The 22,952-nt window shown below is 41.0% G+C and overlaps 1 protein-coding gene across 1 annotated transcript in view; it reads right to left on the reverse strand.

Moving 5' to 3' along the window:
* The window catches only part of FNDC3B (fibronectin type III domain containing 3B), a 310,175-nt gene extending 288,852 nt beyond the window's left edge, over positions 1-21,323 (reverse strand). The window contains 1 exon segment of the mRNA XM_081953443.1: positions 21,074-21,323. The gene's annotated coding sequence lies outside the window, so the exon portion shown is untranslated.
* Positions 21,324-22,952: the final 1,629 nt, after the last annotated feature.

Raw genomic sequence — 22,952 nt, forward strand, 5'->3', positions numbered from 1 at the left:
TTTACTTTTAACAATTTTTTTTTAAAAAAACCACAGCTTAAATAGCTGCCTCTGTCAAGTTTTGCATGTCCAGTAGTTACGAAATAGCTTCCTTCCTCTGCCAGATTTATCATATTTCTGAAAAATCCACACACAAAAGTGGACGGCGTTCTTGGGGAAAATAAAAGTATCAATGCTCCAAGCAGAATACTTATCTATCAAGCTTGTAGGCTCATGTGGCTGAAGGTGACGCCCAGGGCTTATTCCAGATCAACCTTGCCATCACTGCCCATTCAGTATTGTATGGTTCTGGTGGTTTGGAGGATCTGAATGTGGAAACTTTTGCAGAAACACAACTCCATTGCCATAAACAATATAAACCAACCAAAAGAACTCAAAAGGCAAACGGTTTTAAGTGCAACTTCCCTTCCCAAACTATTAAGTTTGGATGAAATAAGCTTCAGCTCTGGTCCATCTGCTCCTTCTTAAATGTTTCGATCCATACCTCTCTGCAAAAGGCAGTTATAGAAACCATGCCTTCATTTTACATGAGTCTAGAGCAAGGATCAGCAACCCGCAGTTCTGGAGCTGCATGTGACTCTTTCATCCCTCTGCTGTGATCCCTGTCGCCAGTCGACACCACAATTTTGAAAGGAGCTTCCGGCTGGGGGCGGGGGGAAGCACACAGCGCCAGGAGGAAACTCTACGGCAAAGGGGCAGGTTTTCCCGTCTGCTCCACAATTGATAGGGCTTTCAATTAGGACAGGTAGAGGAAAAAGGATGCCGCACTAGGAGGAGACTCTATGGTAATTAAACCAGACTTCCTGTTGAATCCAGAATTGAGCGGGGGGCTTCCAATTAGGACCTTTGTGGCTCTTTTTTTTTTCCCAAAGAAATTTTATTTTTTTATTCTCTTACATACCATTTTAAGTATACGTTCACATAATTGGTATTCTTCTTTACATTTACCATCCTTATACATTTATTATTTCATTTAATAAGTTATAATGTATAAGGACCTTTGTGGCTCTTTGAGTGTTTAAGATTGCCGACCCCTGATCTAGAGCAAGCTAGAATCCCTGTGTAAGATGGCCTCTCCAAAATAAAATTGGAATTGAAGGATGACAGCATCCCCATCCATCTGACAGATATCTTTCTGCAGCCTTTTGGACAACACACAACAAGCCTTTCTTACACAAACAGGATTCATCACTAAATCACCTAGCAAGCCCCCCCCCCCTCCCCCAAAAAGGCTACAGCAAAACCTCAAAAGTCAATACATTGCACGCATGCCTATAAGTGGATGTGTATGACTGGGTGTGAACTCATGTGCCTGATAATCAGCAGACTCTAAAACCCACAGCTGCGCAAACAGGGGGCAATCACCTACTTTTGGTCTAATTATAAGCCAGCCATGCTCTGTTTTTTTCACAAGTTGTGTAATTTCAGTCTTCCTGCAGCAAGGCGAAGCACTGTGTTATTCACTCTTCCTGTCAATACATTGTGTTAGTTTTATGGTTTCACTTTTCAATACTGCAGACAGATGCAAACATGCTAACATGTTACACAGGCACTAATGAATTCCTAGTCATCAGGCAAAATCTCGTCCGTTAGTTCGGGAGGAAAATTTCCAATTCTTCATCCTTCTTTGGGATACTCAAAATTTTACAGAACTTGCTTCATTTTCAGAATTGTGGGACTAATTCTTGCTCCCTTGAAAACTAGTTCAACTTTCCTCTGCCTCCATCCCATGGGTGGCTTGGCTTATTTGCAAAAGGAGATCGGCTGGACATTATTTTACATTTTGGATTTGAAACTAGCGGCACAGCAATCTCACATTTTCAAACAGTTTCTTACATATAGGAGATAAGAAACAAAACGTAACCAGCTGCTCCCAATTGTAAGTATCTGTATTATATTCACAATGTGGCTTTCATTATTGCAGGATGCATAACAAGTTAACACCATGATAAGTGGTAATTAAATACATTTCTATATGTAATCTCAACTTGGAGGTGCACAGAACAGACTATTGTCCAGTGCCTTTCTAGAGAGCAGAACATGAACGTAATGAAAAAGAAAAGTGTGGTAATGTCTCAATCACTTAATCAGTAGCATAGACCACCGCATCTATTTCTGTTCACAATGATGCAGAAAAACTAAGAAAAGTTTGGGCATGCAATACAGATGATCCTCGACTTATGATTATTTATAGTCATAAATACGAACCAGTTGCCAAGCATCCAAATTTTGATCACATGACCATGGGGATGCTGCAATGGTCATCAGTGTAAAAAAAAAAGGTCATAAGTTACTTTTTTTGTAAATCTGAACGGCCACTAAATGAATTGTTATAAGTTGAGGACTGATTTTCTTTCTTTCTTTTCTTCTTTTTTCTTCCTTCCCTTTTTCTTTCTTTCTTTTCTTCTTTCTTCCTTCCCTCCTTCTTTCTTTCATCTTTCCCTCCTCCCACCATCCCTTCTTTCCTTCCCTCTCTTGTTTATTTTTACAAATAATTGAAGGTGGCAAACATACCCAACAGATCTTCCTCCTCCTCCTATTTTCACAACAACAACAACAACAACAACCCTTTGGGGTGGGGGTGGGCCAAGAAAGGATGACCTGCCCAAAGTCGCCCATCTGGCTTTCATGGCTAAGGCAGCACTTGAATTCACAGTCTCTCGCCTGGTACCTTAACCATTAAACCAAGCTGGCAATGCTACTGTATTGGAAGGCAGGAAGTCATGTGTTCACCAAAGAAGCTGGGTCTGAAAAGGAAGACAGCAAAGAAAGGAGCCAGGTACATCCACTTCAGACATGGTCACTGAGTGCCAAAGTTTTGTGCAGAGAACTGGATAGCAAATGGTGCTGCTGGGTGGGAGAGAATGAATGGTGGAGTAAGAATGAATGGTGGCGCTTGCTGAAGCTCTTAGGGTGCATGCAACCAAAAGGGGAGATTGAAGATTGAAAGGGGGAGAGAAAGAAAGTTATGGGGAATTGGCTCAGGGCTAGGAGACATCAAGTCCAGAGAAGTTTGGATTGGTGTGGGTACTCACTTAATGACTCACAATTCACAGTTAATTACCACAATGGGAAGAGACGAGATTATGGTTGCTAAGCAATGAGGTCATGTGATATTTCACTTTACCACAGGGATGAAGATAGTCCCTGGCTCAGGAATTCTGGGAATTGAAGTCCACCAGTCATAAAAGGGCCATAGTTCCCCACCTCTGCTTTACAGCATTGCTTGGGGGTGAAATTCCAGTCCCAATTGTGGTTGTAAGTCAAAAAGACTCCCTGTACTTAGTAACAGAATTTTTCCCCCAAAGATAGTATCAGTACCAGTCAATAAAACTCTACAGCATAAATGTCAGGAATTAAGGACAATTACCGATTGTGCAGCCAATTAAGTCAACGCTATTAGTTAACATAATATTTTCTTTTATCTTTCACTGGGATTTCCTATGCAAACAAAGTATCATTCTTTATTACAAGCTGGTGGATAAATTGCATAGCATCATGCCAAACTGACATTTTGATATGCTTTTTATTTTAATTAGAAACGGCACTCTTGAGCATGAGAGAAATTAAAAGGGCTAAAGAAGAAGGGGGAGGAACAGTAAGTTTATTATATGTACCAAGATGGAAGGAGAGAAATTCCCACAATGAAGGAACAGACATTTTTTTTTAAAAAAAGATAGCAATAGCACTTAACACTTAGACTTATATACCGCTTCATAGTGCTTTACAGCCCTCTCTAAGTGGTTTACAGAGTCAGCATATTGCCCCCACAAGCTGGGTCCTCATTTTAACCCACCTCCGATGAATGGGAGGTTGAGTCAACCTTGAGCCTGGTGAGATTCGATGTGCCAAACTGCTGGCAGCCGGTGATCAGCAGAAGTAGCCTGCAATACTGCACTCTAACCACTGTGCCACTGTGCCTCATTGAATAGGAAACAGAGCTACAGTTTATTTGCTTATGTTTTTCTATCCTATTAAATTTATTTGATTCCCATCTTGTGGTTCACGGCAGCGCTGAGCAGAGTTTCTATAGCATTTCACAGAACCTCAAGGGACACATCTGTATCTTCACTATTACATTATGAAAGGTGCATACATTCATTTTCCCTGTTAGAAAATAAATGGGACATTAACCGAAACAGTGCCTAGTTTTGTAGCTGTAAATGTGGCCCCATTTTTCACCTCCTCCTTTTGCACTGGAATGAATGTGAACTAGAGGAAAAGGCAGCATACTGAAACTCTCTGCAAAAAAAAAGCTAAGCAGGGATATGTTTGCTTCTAAATGAAGTAAAGGAAGATATGACCACACGTTCTGCATGACTGAAGAGTAACAAGCAAGCCACGTTTTGCTTTGATCTCAGAAAACATCATCTTAGCAATCAAGTATTTAAAGCACTATATTGAGCTCTTGCAAAATGCAGCAAACTCAGGTGCAGTTTAAAGAAAGTAATTAGGCAATGTCAAGGACAACCATTACCATCTAGTATAATTTATATAAATATATGAAGTCACATCACAGTACAGACAGGATGCAGAAATAAATCCAGCAAGTAAATGGAAGTTGCACCATTTTTTCCTTCCTGTATTTTAGATGCAATCAGGGTCAAAGCCAGTTCTTCTCTTTGCCTTATCCCAGGGGTGTCAAACTCGATTTCATTGAGGGCCGCATCAGCGTTGTGTTTCACCTCGGGGGCCAGGGTGGGCGTGGACATCTTGACGGCACTCATACTGGGGCGCCCGTAGAGGCCTGAATGCTCTGCCAGCGAAAACAGGCTCCTGAGCTCCATTTTCAGCTGTGACTGCCTCCTGCAATCCTCTGCCATTGAAAACGGAACTCGGGAGGGCTGCATGCGGCCCTCGTGAGCTCCATTTTCACTGGCAGAGGCACTGCAGGCTGGGCCTTTGCTGTTTCCAGGACAACCCCACGAGCCAGATCTAAACAACTCATGGCCGGATTCGGCCCATGGGGCTTGAGTTTAACACTCCTGCTTTATCCTATCCGAGCCTAACTGATCCTCCCTACCAGGGGTGGGTTCCGGCTGCTGTTACTGCCAGTGCCATGTGCGCATATGCAGTGCAACAAAAATTGCTCTGCACATGCGCAGAAGGAAAAAACAAGATGGCTGTTAGGAATGTAAGCTAACAGTTGGGTTAGCAATATATAAACCAGGATGGTAGTACTGTAGCTTTAAGTACTATTGTAATGTGATTGGTTGCTGTTACCTCAAGCAGCCATAAGAGGGAGCCAGAATGACTGTTAGCTCTCTGTCAGACACTGATCGGTGTATTGTGAGGTACTGTGTTTTTGCTACTATTAGCTGCTTTGTGTGCTAAACTGCTTATTTGATACTGGACTGTGTTCGATGGATCATTCCTTAACTCAGAACATTGATAACTGACTGACTGAACTGTATATGACTTGGACTGTACATTGAACTCTGAATACCTCTATATTTCCACATAGTAAACTACTATTATTTATACTATTCAGTGTCCCTGTATGCTGGTTTGTGCGTGTTCTTCCATACCACTCTCATTACGCTTCTCTGCACACTCGCTCTCCTAACGGGGAGCTTACTTACTTAACAATGGCAGCACCTATGCCGCCGCCGAGAGGACTGGTTTGGGGGCGTGGCAGGCCTGGGTCGCAGCTGGTTCCAGCGACCCAAGCCGCCAAGTTACTACCAGTTCAGGCGAACTGGTAGGAACCCACCTCTGCTCCCTACCCTCAGAAAAAAAGTCCCCTTTTAAACTTAAGCATAGAAGCCTCCTGATCAGCTCATAGTAGTGCCCAAGGGCAGACCTCAAGAAGAAATTGCAACACGGTGATAAGATAGGAAACCAATCAATGTAATAAATAAATAAGAAATCCCAGGGATTCATCCCCCATCAGCCAGATGACCTCAACTGTCCCTCCTGAGACTTTCCCTGCTGTCCTTCTGAAAGGTCCCTCTTGTCTAAAAATCAAACTAACCTCAGATACTCCAAGACTTCCTTGGTTTCCCCAAACTGATAAGCAAGTTAGGTCCCTGGGATTTTCCTAGTAGCTCTCAATGTTGGTAAACATCCTTCATTCGGGCTCCCTCTTTCTTACAAAGCAGGCACCCAACAATATTTGCACTAAACACAGTTCTTCTCAGTGTTGCTCACCTTCTGAAGGAATCCACAACAAAAGACCCAGAATTTCCAACTAGCTCATGGCTCATGAGAAGTCTGAGAGATTCACTTAATGAAGTCACCAGATTGGGAAAGAACTATCATGTACCCAATAAAACGATTTTAATCAGCATAAGCAGTCGCACACCGCAACTCACTAACAGCTCTGCCATACTAAAACACCTTGCTTTTCAGGTTATTGCTCCTTGTGATGCATACAAAATAAATCTAATGAGAACTAAATTTGTAAGCCAATCTCGTAGTTAACTTTCAGCAATTTTTAAGAGCTTTTAAAAATTAACTTGTTTGTTCTATCCCATTAGGTAGTAAAGAAATGTATTTTCAGGTTGACATTTCACCTGTCAATTGGATTGGATTAACTATATGGTTCTGATATCAGATCAGTCTTAATCCCAGTTTGGCAAACCACAATATTAATAAACTTTGCACATAAAGTATTCATTAAAAATGACTGTTTAAAGTCACTTTCCTTACTTAAGGTAAGAAAAATATGTGAGGAAGGAAAATATTTTCTACCAAATGCTTCTTTATACAATTTATTTTGTATTACACCATATTTTATTTCTCTTCTATGTCTTTTTTAATTTCTTGCTTATGCAATAATAAAACTAAACAAACCTTTTAAAAAAGAATGAAAAAAACTGTATCAAGGATGCCGTAAAAAGAAAACATTAGACTAAAACTAAATATTTTTTTAAAAAAAACAAAGGCAAAACTGTATCAGGGATGGTGTGAATGGAGATTTTACAGAATTCTTCCCCTGCCATGTCCACCAAGCTACACCGCGCCCACCAAGCCACATCCACAGAACCGGTAGTAAAATATTAAATCACTGGTTTATATGTATGGGTTTATATGTATGGGAATCTCAGAAGGTCTTAATAAACACAAGTTTTTAAAAAAAAATACATTATAAATGCTAATTGATCCAATACCTACAATCTGGCTGACTGTGTACCCTATATCTGCATAACTTCCCTTTCTCTCTTATCATTCCTTTTGGAAATCATACATTATTTAAGCATTCAGTGCATGAGCTACAGCTTATGCCTTTTAAGAGAAATTTTTCATTGACAAAGAGCTATCAGATTCCTCATTTTTGCATACTGTGGACTAATATTCTCTTTTCCCTCTCCACTCCCTTCCCCCACTCCAGGGGAAGGATTCTGCAAAATCCCCATTCCCTCCCGATCAGCTGGGAACTTGGGAGGCAGAGAATAGATGGGGATGGGGCCAGTCAGAGGTAGTGTTTACCAGTTCTCTGAACTACTCAAAATTTCTGCTACCAGTTCTTCAAAACTGGTCAGAATCTGCTGAATACCACTTCTGATACAAACCATTTAGATCAGGGGTGTCAAACTCACGTCATTATGTGACATATCGGGACTTTTTTCCTGTTCACTAAACTGGGCATGGGCGTGGCCAGCACGTGAGGTCATCCAGCCCACGGGCCGGGAATTTGACAGCTCTGATCTAAACAGTTCAGGCCCTCTCTCCCTCTTGATGTGGAAAAGTAAAGATAATATAGCACCCTTGTAAGCTGGTGGCTTCGTGATGTGCGAAGCTTCGGTTCCACACAATCTGTAGGCAGCATGCTGAAACTGAGTCAAGAAGCTAGTTTCTATCGAGACCCTGTATTATATCAACCTCCTATAACTGATACAACTCACCAGGGCATTAGGAGTGTCAGAAAATATATGTGTGTGTGTGTAGCTTTTCAAGCAGATGAATAAGAGACCCTTAACATAAAGCATAGCAGAGTTTGAGCATGTTGCACAACATGAAGCTTGTGGTTTGTCATGTTTTTGATAATATCTGTCATCAGGCCACGCTTCAAGTGTTCCCAGTTTTTAAAACAAACCAGATCACAGAACAATATAAGATTCCAGACATAAAGAGATTATTTCCAAGGACGGTCCAGAAAACAAGATGAGAGAGCAAAGAAGATGTGAACAGTTCATAATTCAACACTTAATACATGAACTCTCCCAAGCTAGAATTCTTTTAGTTCTAAATGCAGTGCTGAAAGCCAAGGAGAAACAGCCCAACATATGCTTGGGATTCAGTAAGCTTCAACTAGGCTGCTTTACGTGACATACAGTTTGTATTCCCAAACCTTGTTTGGTTTCCAAGCTTCTTAAAAGCCAAGAAGGGCGAAGTATCTTTTTGTAACAACTTAACATAAAACATGTTTGTGTATACATGTGTTTAAAATGATGCCAAGATGCAAACATTTTTTGCGGGGGGAAAGGCTACAGCTTTTTAGGAGGCTTAAGAAAAGATAGCCCCACCCCTACACATTTAGCTGTTTGAAGAAGTATTCATCTTTAATCCATCTGACTATTTCATAATTTTGTTTTAAATAGAACTGCAAAGAAGCATAGGCCATGCCGCCTGTCTTCACTACCCAAATCGGCCTTCAGCCAGAAGAGAATTTTCACTCTGCTATAGCAACAAACAGTTAAAGGGGCCAGAATCAGCCACTGCTAAATATGTGGGATATGATACTGAAAGGACATATATTCCATCCAAATGGAGGTGTGCTAATTAGAATTCTCAGGGAGTTATGCCTAGAAAATGAGAACAATGCTAGTATAAAGGTAAAGGTTCCCCTCACACATATGTGCTAGTCATTCCCAACTCTAGGGGGCAGTGCTCATTTCCGTTTCAAAGCCGAAGAGCCAGCACTGTCCGAAGACGTCGATACTGAAATCATTTGCCCGCTTGAAACATGGACATATTCCATCTTAAGCTAGTTTTTCAAAGGCAGTTCAGGATGTGTGAGAAATTGTATATCTGTCTCTCTAACCAGTATATATCATTATTAGGTACAAGTAAAGATTCCCCTCGCACATATGAGCTAGTCATTCCCAACTCTAAGACGTCTCCGTGGTCATGTGGACAGCATGACTAAACGCCGAAGGCGCATAGAATGCTGTTACCTTCCCACCATTTTTCTACTTGCATATGCTTTTGAATTGCTAGGTTGGCAGAAGCTGGGACAAAGAACGGGAGCTCACTCTGTTATGCGGCGCTAGGGATTCGAACCGCCAAACTGTCAACCTTTTGATTGACAAACTCAGCGTTTTAGCCACTGAGCCACCGCCTCCCTAATGCTAGTATAATAATGTGGACTTATGGTTCTGCCTCAGGGTATACCAGATGATATGAGAAGGAGTGATGGCACCTGGGGGCGGAGTTAAAAGCGGAATCAGCCTGGAATCTCTACGTAGCCACAAGTGAATTACGTCCAATTGAATTCTGTTGACCCTTATCGAACTCCAAGCTGGTGCTTGTTAGTTATAAATATGCCTGTGCATAGGTGTCAGTAGCAATAAATAAGTTTAATTGGATTCATGTATGGACTTGATCTTTCCTGCTTGATACCATCTCCCAGTTAAGCAGAGCATCTCAATACAATGTTCCAATGGGATCACCTCATTTATTATGAAATCTTTACAGTAGTCTTTCTAAGGTTAAGGTGAAAAAGCTATTATACTGGATTAGATGGTTCACTAAATAGGTAACCTACAATGATGGGAACTAAATGGAAAGCAAACAGGAAGTAATTAACAAGGTAACACTTTTAACCATTTTGGCCCAAAATGTGTAATATATACATTACAAAGTATTGTCGATTACTTAATCTCACTTTCACAACCTCTTTGTCATAAAATGATCCAGTTATAAAAAATGTTTTTAAATATGGTTCAGTATATAGAGGAATACACACCACACAGTTTTGCAAGAAATGTGGTTTCTTTGTCTTAAAAAAGCTTCTGATTAAACCATTAGATATGAGTTCCCAGCCTTAATCTGAGTTATTCAGTGGTAGGTCAGATGAAACAACCAGAAAGATTACAATTACCACCACTAAAGCAAATGCCAAGTCTAGCTAAATTTTTACAAGGACATTATCATGGGAATCAAAGCAATTCCAGTAGAATTTGTAAAACAAAAGCAACTCTTGTACACCACTCCTGATGTTGCAACAACATAATTTTGTTTGAAAATAAGGAAGATAAATGCCTTTATAAAAAGAAAAGCAAAATGGAAAATTTGCCTACAACAGAAAGTCAAAAGAGCTTCCAGCAGATTTGAGCAATCTGACGAATCAAAATAAGGCTCTATTAAAATATTTAGCCTTATAAAATGAAATACTGCTGGACCCAAGACTATTACCAACACTTCAAAAGAAGCAAGAAAATAAAAGATTATAGAAAGAAGAAAGTTATGTTGTAACCATGGAGAAAGTAGTAAATTTATAATTGTACTGATAAACTACTTTAAAGATTGGAAACTACTTCTTCATATCTTTTCCCCCCTATTTTTCTTTTTTCTCTTTTTCTAATCAGAACAGAGCTGGAAGTGACCCTGGAAGTCTTCTAGTCCAGTTCCTTCTTGCATTTCTAGCATTCTCTTTTGTTTCTTTTCTTTTTCTCACTTTATATTAGTTTGCATTAGCTTTATCTTCTTTTTAAAATAAATCTTTAATAAAAAAAATATATGAAAAAAGAAGACAACAAATCGTGACAGAAAATATGAAAAATGTCCAAGAAAAACAGCACTTAAAAGTCCTAATGAGGAAGAAACCATGGAATATTAGAATCCTTTGTGGGAAAATGATAAAGAATACAACAGTTCAAGGTAGTTAGAGGAAACAATTTTATGAAAAGCAAATGAAAGGAATAGCGATCACAACAGAAATCTTTTAAATACAAACCCAAAAGTGAAAAACGGGACTGTTCCAGGAAAAGATGGACTACGTGGCTTTTGATACTTATACTTTGATTTTAAAAAAAGTAATTCTTAATCAGATGAACACCTGGAAAAGCAAACTACTTCACAGCCAATATATGCATCATATTGAATGAGAATTATATAATAATCTAACATGACTAGGTTTGAAATCTAGATTGCTTAAAAAAGATGGTGGGAAAAAATATTAATTAAATATTAATTAAACAATTTAATTGAAATTAAAATTAAATTGAAATTAAAATTCAAACAGAGGCTATCTACTTAAGATAATTACACGTTGCAAGGATTTTTTTTTAAAGGTCAGTTTCACTGAATTGTCTAAATTCAGTTTCAGTGAAACTGGTATGCTTACCAAATGCAATATGATGCTCCTGTTTTGCCAAAGTGATTGCACCTCGCATTTGAATGCTAACCTGAAAGTAAAACTCCGAAGCCTAATTCCTATATAATTTTGAATGACTGTTTATTCCAAACAACAAATTACTGCTTAAATGTTAGTCTAGCATTTTCTGTAAATTGAGCCATTTTATTGAGAGTGCATTTCACCTCTATTTTATTTTATTGAGTAGGGTTATTTTCTAGAATGTGTATGTGTGTGTGTGTTTAATGCCAAGAACGTTCAATACTAATTTTCCCTTCTAGTGTTCCTAACGCATTCTCAATGTCAAGACTATACAACTTGTCAACAGAGAGGGCCACATTGATAAATTAAAAATCATTGCAGGCTGCAAAGGAGTACTTGGTATGTCCATCATCTGTTCTGCAGCCAGCAGAGTGATGGCAAAGTTGTAGCTGGCAACAAGGACTGGAGACAACTTGGTCTTAGAGGCACACTAACACGCAACATTTGGAGAAACAACTATTTTAATGCTTTTTTAAAAACCAGGCAGCTGGGTGGGATGCATGCAGTCCACAGGCTGCGTATTGCACAGTCCTGGTCTCGCTCTCTCTTACCAGAATCAGGACTAGGAAGGTTATGAGAGCTGATACCACAACTTTCTCATCCTTGCTAACATTGGAGGACCAGGAGAAATTACCCTTTATTCTTTTAATTTGTCTGCACAATAGATGTTGAAGTGTTGTTCGTATTGGACCAAAGGAGCTTACTGTTTTATAATTCACTTGAAACAAAAGGGACAAAAAGTAACTTTTGAGCCCTTCAATGGAATGGAAAATCTACATTTTCGCTCAACAATCAACACATTTGATATTTCGAAAGCAGCATGCAATAACACTGAAATCATTTGTCCGCTTGAAACGTGGACATATTCAATCTTAAGCTAGTTTTTCAGTTCAGGAGTGTGTGAGAAATTGCATATCTGGCTCTCTAACCAGTATGTATTATTATTAGGTAAAGGTAAAGGCTCCCCTCACACATACCATATTTTTCAGAGTATAAGACGCACCTTTTCCCCCCAAAAAAGAGGCTGAAAATCTGGGTGCGTCTTATGCACTGAATACAGCAATTTTTGCCGCCCGAAATCCCGCCCCCTTCACCAAAATGGCCATGCATAGCCTTTAGGAGACTTGCAAAGTGCTGCTGGGGGCTGGGGAGGGCAGAAATGAGTGAGAAATGGGCTGTTTTTTGCTCAATTTTGCCCCTCCCAGCCCTCAGGAGCACTCTATAAGCCTCCTAAAGGCTATGAATGCCCTCTTTTTTTGAAAAAAAAACGGGCCGTTTTTTTGGAAGTCTGCAGAGTGCAAACACTTTTTAAAAAAAAATTTGCCTCCTCAAAATCCTGGTGCGTCTTATACTCCGGTGCGTCTTATATTTTGAAAAATACGGTATGTGCTAGTCGTTCCTGACTCTAAGACGTCTCCATGGTCATGTGGCCGGCATGACTAAATGCCAAAGTCGCATGGAACGCTGTTACCTTTTCACCAAAGGTGGTTACTATTTTCCTACTTGCATTTTTACATGCTTTCGAACTGCTAGGTTGGCAGAAGCTGGGACAAGTAACAGGAACTCACTCCATTACGCGGCACTAGGAATTCGAACCGCCAAACTGACGACCTTTCCCACTGACAAGCTCAGCAACTTAGACACTGAGCCACCACGTCCCTATGAATTACGGTATTATTACACCAACAGAATAAAAATACTTTATGCTTTTTCTCATCTTTAAGATGCAGACATAGGTCATCTAGTACGTATTATACCCTTGCACTTCCAAAGAGCTTCTGACAAATTTCCACATCAAAGATTTCCAGGTAATCATATCCCATTACTTTTAATAGTCCAGGCCTTTTAAAAAAAATACCAACCCAAGTACAGGAGAAGCAAGCAGATAAATTAAATTGACCGAAAGGGAGGAATCTACAGTTAACAAATAGCTTTAAATTATTCAGGATGATAATATTTAACTCTGAATATTCCAGAAGGATCTTTCAAAACTGGATGAATGGGCAACAAATGGCAAATTACATTTATCCCCTTTATCTGGTCGTTAGCATGATCAGATGATTGCACGAAATATAAATCCTTCCATTCCCCACCATTCAATTAAAACCCAAGAAGCTTCTTGGATGTGAAGCAAAACGTCTTCAAGGAAAAAAGAAAGTAAGTCCAGTTGTCTTTTGAAAAAGCACTTTTGGGACAAACATGACCTGGATAACTGAGAAGCTCCACTGACAAACTATGTTTAATATGTTTACAGTTGAGCCCCCCCCCCTCCCCAAAAAACCCTTACTCCATAAATGACACTGATGGGATCTTGAATTATTTCTGAATACCCAGAAATCATTTTGTGACTTCAGGTTAATAACCCAATGATATCTCAACCCAGTTGATAGAAACCATGAAAAAACAGATAGGAAGGACTGAAAATAAAATGATCGGAACTTGGAAGCTTTGATATAAATTTGGAATGCTTCAATTGTGACTAATGCATGATATACTGGTACTTGTCCTATCACCACATCTCAAAGTATACCATATAGTAGTACTGGTAAGTATCTAAAAAAGAGGCAGTGAGAAAGATGAAGAGATATGACTGTCATCCTTGGAATGGAAGGATAACATCCTTAGGCCCTTTTGTTTTAAAAGCAACTAAGGATGTGTGTGTGTGCTTCTGTGTGAAATCTCTTTTCCTCATTCTAATTAACAGCAATGGAATCAAACAGGATTTTACATAACTGGGTCTTCAGAACTTGCAGGGGTATGGATCTACCAGGTCCTCAACCGCCAACAAGCCAACCGTACTCTGCCAGCTGGCAGGACCTGTCCTCGCCACTGGCGGTCCTCCTTCGGCGGTGGCTGATGAGCAGCCAGAAGGGTCCTTCTTCCCACCTTCCTCCCAATCGATCGTGGACTCCACGGTCACCTGGGGGAGGGACTGCCATGGGGTTCCCAACCCCCAGTCCTGGACTGGCATTGGGTCATGTCATGCCAGAAGCCGGGCTGCATAAACAAGCAAAGCCCCATCCGCGGGATGCAGGCAGCACACGAAATCACACCCTCTCCAAGCCACAAAAAAACCTCTCTTTACAGAACCAGTCCCTGGTGCCCAAAGATTGGGGCACACTGACTTAGAGAACTCTAAATACTGAATACTTAACTTAGATAAATAGTTATTCTCCTCACACTTAGTTTACGAATGTCTAGGAACCACTCATATGATGACTGCTGATCATAGAATGCTGGTCCATATGAAAGCTTGGTTTGATCTACCTAAGCATCTACATTCATTTATTTACTTTTTTCAGGCTACATAGACTTAATGCCTATAGAACAGGGGTATCAAACTCAAGGCCCGTGGGCTGAATCCGGCCTGCAGGGTGCTTAGATCTTGCCCACGGGGCTGCCCTGGAAACAACGAATGACTGGCCCACAGTAACTCTGCCAGCAAAAACAGAGCGAGAGGGCCATGCGTGGCCTTCCCAACCTCTGTTTTCGGCTGCAATGGCCTCCTGAAGCTCTCTACCAGCAAAAACAGAACTCCAGAGGGCCATGCACAGCCGTCCCAAGCTCCCTTTTCGCTGGCTGAGTGCTTGGGCCACGAAAGGCACTCCCAATAAAAGCTGGTCATGCCCACCTTAGCCTTGCCCCCTGGCCTCCTGAGGTGAAACACAACCCTGATGCAGCCCTCAATGAAATCGAGTTTGACACCCCTGCTATAGAACCTTACCACTATTTACCAGCTACTTTGCAAAGCATCAATAAATATTGATTTGTTTGCATTGTATAACTCCATTAATATTCATCAGAGAGATGGCATGACATTTCAAAACTTGGGAAAGAAATCAAAGGAGAAAGGAAGAACTTTGAGGATGTGGTTCTGATTTTTTTTTAATGAAGCAAACTACTTTAGAAGTATAATAAAATGCAGTTTCCAAATGAGAACAGCAAAATTAAATATGCTATTTTAATAGCCCTGTTCTTTTAGTATTACACACCACACACACACACACACACACACACACACACACACGAAGGGAGGGAGGGAGGGAAGGAGAGAGAGAGAGAGAGCTTGTGATGTTTCATATGACTTGGTTCCTTCCGCACCTCACTAATTCCATTCAAAGAAAAGCAGCAGGAGATTCTTTCTCAACTCAACCAAAAGTTGCATTCGTTATTGCAATTAGCAAAGATGTGAGAAATGTTGTTACAACAGTAGGCTAGCTGAAGCAGTTTGCGGTGGAATCAACAATTTCTGGTCAAAACAGATTATTATTACTTTTTAGACAGAAATAACAGGCCAAGTTTAAGCCACATTCTATAACAAGCTAATTGAATCACCTAGGATGACTGCACCAATTTTACATTATATGATCCATAGCCCAACCATCTGAACTTAGCAGCCACATGGTCCAAGTCAACCTGAGTGGGCACAGAGAAGACATTGTTTTCTGACAAAACCAAGATGGATTTCATGAGGTGTGCTTTCACATCTAGGTTCCAGATTTTCCAATCTCTATCTTTCTTTAATTTGACGGAAAAGAATCCATTCTGGAATCAGGGGTTCCTGAGGATGGAGTCTTCTGAATATAGCAATAGCTATAAGACTTAACATTTCATAGTGCTTTACATCCCATTCTAAGCAGTTTACAGAGTCAGCATATTGTCCCCAATAATCGGGGTCCTCATTTTACCTATCTCGGAAGGATGGAAGGCTGAGTCAACCTTGAGCCGGTGAGAATCGAACTCCTGGCAGTGAGCTGAATTCACCTGCAATACTGTATTCAAACTACTGCGCCACCACGGCTCCTGTATTTATAATGTATGAGTTTATTCAGCCACATTCAGGGATGGGCTGCTACGGCTTCACCCAGGCTCGGGAGAACCTGTAGCTAACATTATGGCCAGTTTGGAGAACCTCCAAATCCCACCCCTGGCTGACCCGCCCATCCCACCCCACCCTGCCGCTCCTAGGAATCTCCATGTGGCCCATTTTGGATGTGAGGTAAGTGCAGGGGGGGGGAATGGGCCTTCTGGAGGGCTGGAAATGGGCCCATTTCTGGCCTCTGGAGGACCTCCAGAGCGCAGGGGAGGTAGTTTTCTCCCTTCCCAGAGGCTTGAGGAAAGCCTCAGGAGCTTGGGGAAGGTGAAAACACCCCCTCACCATGGTGCAGGAGGTCAATTAGGCCACGCTCACCATGGCTATGCCCACCCAGCAACCGGGCAGAGAACCCATTGCTGAATTTTTTGAAGCCCACGCTGCTATGTTGCCTCTTCTTTGCAACTCTATGTAACCCCTAATTTATAAGTTGTTCAGTTGACTTAGGGCAAAGATGGCAACTCTAAGGGAAGGTCTCTTTCCAATAGCTAAAAATAATAGGATACTTAGTTCCTGTTGTGCCATGTTCACAGTTGAGGGGCATCTGCAGTCATCAGCTTTTTAAGCTGGAGGGCACAACTGGGTGATCAAAGCCCTGTCTCATTTTAATATGCCAAATGCATATAAGGAAGGGCAAGTCTCCCATCACCCAGTTGTACCCACCTTCTTGAAACCAAGTGGCAGTTCCTATGAGCAGTGGTGGATTAAGGCTCACTGGTGCCCTAAACACTAAGTCTGCTTAGTCTATTGTTGGTTAATACATCACTGGCTACGGGCACCTCACCACACATCTAACTGATATTCACTACCATGTTTCCCTGAAAATAAGACAGGGTCTTATTTTCTTTTGACCCCCAAAATAAGCACTTGGCCTTATTTTCAGGGAGGTCTTATTATTTTTGAGGTGCAGGAGGCGGCAAGTGTGGTCACCTCATGGCTGCTGCTGTGTTGCAATATTTTCGGGGAGGGCTTATTTTAGCGCATGTGCTCAAAAGCCCAATTGGGCTTATTATCCGGGGAGGTCTTATTTTCAGGGAAACAGGGCAGGAATTATGAAAATTGTAAACCAAACATCCTGTGAGCATTACCTCCGAGGCTATTTTATTACAATATAATAAAGTAGAACTTGAATAACTGGTCAAGACATCTTGAAAGTATTCACTATTACCATTGAAGTATTATTTGCATTCTGTCTGTTTTATACATAGATGTTTCAAGAAAGGAAGGAAAAACCAGAGGGAGCAGAATCTACCACAGGCAGATCTTTGATATAAAATTCCCTTTCGGTTCTCCAGAATTTGTTATCAATTGTCCCTAGTCCCTTCTGTGAGACAGCAACAAACTTTAAATGCCATAAGGTTAGTTCACAGCCAGACAAAGAACTTAGAACACAGAATCTTTCTTCAGAGTTCTCCCACTTCAGTCAAAGCCAGCACCAGCGCACATCCACCCTATCGTTTCTTATAATATTTATAATAAATGATATCGTTATAATACACCAGCTTTACACAAGTGTTGCCAACACACTGTAGAATAAACAGTAATTTATATAGTTATATTATCATATTAAGATATTAAAACAGCTTAAAGGGATTATTCACAATTTTGAAAGCCAAATGCAAGAGATGTGTCTTGGGAGCTTATGGTTAGAAGTTGAGAGGAACCCTTACCAATCTTAATTCGGATGGAAAAACAGTTTTAAAAATTAAGAAATGGTAAGCTGCCTATCTTGTAGATCTGAATAACAGGCGGGGTTCCCAGGAAATGAAACGTTCCCCTAGATCAGGGGTGTCCAAACTTGGGAACTTTAAGACTTGTGGACTTTCAACTCCCAGAATTCCCCAGCCAGCCATGCTGGCTGGGGAATTCTGGGAGTTGAAGTCCACAAGTCTTAAAGTTCCCAAGTTTGGACACCCCTGCCCTAGATAGTCTATGGAGATTCTCAGTCATCCAGCTCATGGTTGGCCCAAAGGTGCTTTTTCAAAAGCCAACTGGACTTCCTTTGTTTTTTTCCTTGACATTTCGCTTCTCATCCAAAAAGCTTCTTCAGTTCTGACTGAACTTCAGTCAGAACTGAAGAAGCTTCTTGGATGAAAAGCGAAACATCTTCAAGGAAAAAGAAAGTTCTCCCCAGGTAACAATGCTCTAAAATCATGATGGCGAACCTATGGCATGCATACCACAGGTGGCAGGGAGAGCCATATCTGTCGGCACGCAAGCCATCAGCTCCAGCGTGCATATGCGAACCGGCTAGATGACTTTTGGCCTTCTGGAGGGCTGGGGGAAGGCCATTTTGCCCTTCCCAGGCTTCAGGAAAGGCTCTGGAGCCTGGGGAGGGTAAAAACTATCTCCCCTGGCCTCACGGAGGCCCTCCAGAAGCCAGGAACGGATCGTTTCCGAACTTCCGGTAGGCCTGTTGGGCCTGTCTTTTGCCCTCCCCAAGCTCCAGACACTTTCCTAGAGTCTGGGGAGGGTGAAAACAGCCTCCCTCGGGCCCCTGGAGGAAATACCAAGCTCATTTTGTAGGTGAGCAATGTGGTGCATGGGGGGGGGAGCGTGGGGGAGGGGGTTATGCCCATTATATTATAAAACACCTTTATTTTAGTGTTTAACTAGCATCCAGGATATTGGAGAAATAAAATTGTTATGATAGCTTTGTTCTACCTTGAGCTACCTACTGCATTTTATATACCCACTGAAGCCTTTAGGCAAGCATCAAAGTTTGGCTTTTCTAATCATATTGCAAGTATCTAAATAGGATTCTATCAAGGCATCAATAGCGGTTGCATAGTATATAATACAAAAGCAATATATCCTTCAGAGTTGGCATCATTCCACAGCTCACTCTGAAATGCCAATCTGAAGAGTAATATCTAATGGATCACGAAAGGGTCGGGTCGATAGGTTTCTAGTGGAAAAGAAGTTCGCAAGGGAGCAGCATGAAGGGAGCAGCATGAAATATTACTCCTTTAACGTCTTCCCCTGCCCCTCAAATGCTCTTCAACTTGCCTAAAGCAGGAGAAGCCAGAAGTTCTGACTTTCAATGGTGGAAACAATAAAGCATTCTGAGAGATGAATGTGAACCTTCTTCTACAAAGCTGGTGTAACCCTATCGTTTGTCTTCACTAACTTCTTCTCCTGATCCAGAGACATTCAAAGAACAGAGGGATGAAAAAGAGGAAAAATGAAAAAGAAGAAAAACAGGGTGCTTTAAATGCTTCTAGGACTTCTGCATGTATGGCAATCCCTTCTTCCTCCAGAGGCTTTAACATTTTTTAAAAAATTCTATTTGCTATGCAGTTGCAAATGGTTAAACTTCCCTCTGTTCACATTCATAGTAGCACTGGAGACTCCTGCTGATTGAATGGTTACTTCCAGCAATTAAAGGCAACACTTTCAGGTTGTGCTAATTAATATACCTAGAACAAGGAGCTCCATCTACTCTGTTTCCCTGAAAATAAGACCTCCCCGGATAATAAGCCCAATTGGGCTCTTGAGCACCTGTGCTAAAATAAGCCCACCCCAAAAAATAAGCCCTCCCTGAAAATACTGCAACACAGCAGCAGCCATAAGGTGACCACACTCGCCACCTCCTGCACCTCAAAAATAATAAGACCTCCCAGAAAATAAGGCCAAACGCTTATTTCAAGGGTCAAAAGAAAGTAAGTCCCTGTCTTATTTTAGGGGAAACATGATAGTTGGAAGCCTCCTACCAAAAGAGCATCAGAGAACTTTATTTCATTGCCTCAGTTTCAATTTTACCTTTGTTGCTACCTTCACTTGGTTCTTCCTTCCTCAATTTTCAAAACTGAATCAAGAAGATTCTTTGGGCTGCTTTTTCAAGGTGAATGACTTTTTTCTCTAAAATCGTGTGACTTTTGAGAATCTTGCAAAATATGCCCAAGGAAGGAAGACCTGAACAGACCGATAAACAGATTGAACAGCGACAGCTCTGATAGGTGCTTTAAAAACAATAAACTTGGCTTAGGTCAGAAGAGTTGTGCAATTGCCCACAAGCTAGAGAAAAGTAAACCATAACACAGGAAAAAAAATTTTTTTAATCAGAATTAAAGCCACCGCAAGCTATAGATCTCTTTCAGGAGGAAAACCTACTGAACGGGGCTGTTGGCCGGTAAAGAAATATACCTTCTCCTTATCCAAATGGGAGAAAAGGAGGAAAGTTCAGAAGAGAACAGTTGGCTATGGGGAAGAAGAAGAAGCCATTTGGGAACTGGGAAGAGTGGTTGATAGTTGGCTGAAGCAGAGAAGCTTAGTTCTGAATCAGAAACTTTGGTTTTCATCAACAGCTCCCAGTGGGAGAAAGAGCAATAGGAGCACAATCTAGAAAACTATGTGGCAAATACATCAATTCAGTCTTTCTCAGGACGTGTACACCCCTGACCCCTCAGTAGTCCATGCAGAAGGACTCTGGAAGTTCAAGTCCAACCATTTTGAAAGGCAACATAATGGGGGGGGAAATCTTTCTTTTGTTACGAGTTCTCTGAATTCTTAGTTGCTAGTCTAACCATTTTTAAACGCATTAACATTATTATTTTTTCCACAAGATTGCGCTCTGTAAAAACTAGTCTCTTAAGGCCCAGACATCAGGTTTTCCACTGGAATTCCAGACAGGAGAGTAAAAACACACCGGGGTTTCCTTTTCAGTTCAGACAAAAAGCCCTGAGCTTTTTTAATCCATAGTTAGTTTAGCAGTTCCCACTGGCGAGGAAAGCCAAGTAGAGGCAAACAGGTTTTATGCATTAATTGGCGGATTTGAATTTCCTACAATTCTGGCTTGCTGTTGTGAGTAAACACAGCCAAAGAATTTAAACACTTCCCCCCTCCTCTTTAATACATACCACTTGTTTCAGTTGGACTCTAACTATATCCAAGAGAAAGCTGTTTAAGTCCTGGTCTTGAATTCACATACACCCTCTGGAAATAATTTCTCTGGCACCCACAAGCTCTGCTGATGTTAAAAGGGGGTTTATGGAAAATCACTCTAAAACTTTTCATCCACTGTCTCAACCCAGCCAAGGAAAAGCACCGAGACAAGAATGGACTAACTTGGTTTTCAAGCCAGCTGCCTCAGGCCCAGGTGAAGTCCCTTCTTAATTAACTGCGTAACAAAAAAAAAAGATGACATCACAAATCAGGTAATAGCAAAAGGTTTAAGGGTGGCTTGAAGCTGGATGCACAGCTGCAAAGCAGCCGTTCTTGTGATATTCAATGACTTCACACCTCTTTGGGTTATTCTTCTGAACCCTATTACTGCAGAGTTCAAGTATCACAGATGTTCCCTTTGCTTCTATCACCCACGTGGCTTTCTCTTTTGTCTAGAGGGGTTGCATAACTAAAATAAACAGATTTGTTTCCTGTCTAGCGCTGCCAAGCAATTTAACAGACTCTATGAAGTTGCTGAGATCATTCTGGGAAGGAAGAAGTGAAAACCCAAAAAGAGGAGAGGAGAGGGGGGGGGGTGAGAGAGACAGAGAGAAAACCATTTGACAGTCAGTAGACGATCTCCGAGGGCCAATTTCAACAAAAGTCGGAAATCAGGTTCACCAGTTTGTTTTGTTCCTCTCTTTTTCAAAAACACTGCCTTATCGGGAAGGCAATGGGAGATAAAAAAAAGTCAACGCAATGCGATAAACCTCCCGATTCTTTTTATATACCATATTTTTCGGAGTATAAGATGCACCTTTCCCCCCTAAAAGAACGTGGAAATGTTGATGCGTCTTATACACCGAATACAGCCATTTTGGAGTTTTTGCCTTCCCCCAGCCCCCAAGAGCACTCTGCAGGCTTCAGCAGGGCTGGGGGGAAGGAAAAATGCCCCCATTTTGGGAGAAAATGGCCCATTTTCCACCCATTTTTTGCAAAAACCAGGGCATTTTTGCCTTCCCCAGCCCTGCTGAAGCCTGCAGAGTGCTCCTGGGGGCCGGGGAGGACAAAAGCTTTTTCTTACTTATCTCTTGGTGCGTCTTATACACTGGTGCATCTTATAGTCAAAAAATACGGTAGATATGTGTGTGTTGTATGCATAATGCATCCTGGTAGTCCTTGACTTACAACCACAATTGAGCCCAAAATTTCTGTTGCTAAGCAAGACAGTTCTTAGGTTAGTTTTGCTCCATTTTACAGCCTTTTACCACCTTTCATTTTAGGACGTTTCTTGCCACCGTTCTTAAGCGAATAGCTGCAGTTGTTGAGTTAGTAACATGTTTGTTCAGTGAATCTGGCTTCTTCATTGACTTAATGTTGTCAGGAGGTCATGAAAGGAGAGATTTCGAAGTATTTATAGCAGGACTACCAAATTCTGTAACAGCTTCGTTCCCAAGCCATCCGTCTCGTAACCTCGCAAGATTCATTTTTCTCACCATGTACATGTATCCATCCTAACTAAACTGTGTTGTTTTTCTGTGTCATATAATATATGTGAGTATATGTACATCTTTTTATTTACTTAGTCATGTTTATATAGTCTCTATTGGAGGTGCTGAACCTTTGAGAGCTGTACGCAACAAAATTTTGTTTTAATGTATGCTGATTGGTGTACTTTCAAAGTGACAATAGAGCTATTCTATCTATATCATTTATATCTATCTCTATCATATTTATCTAGTTAAATTCTCTATCTCTATCTATCTCTATCTCTATCTATCATCTATCTCTAGCTATAATATCTATATCTCTATATCTATCTATCTATCTATCTATCTATCTATCTATCTATCT

This window comes from Natrix helvetica, assembly GCF_964273705.1.
Source record: "Natrix helvetica genome assembly, chromosome: 5".
In the NCBI taxonomy this organism is placed as follows: Eukaryota; Metazoa; Chordata; class Lepidosauria; order Squamata; family Natricidae; genus Natrix; species Natrix helvetica.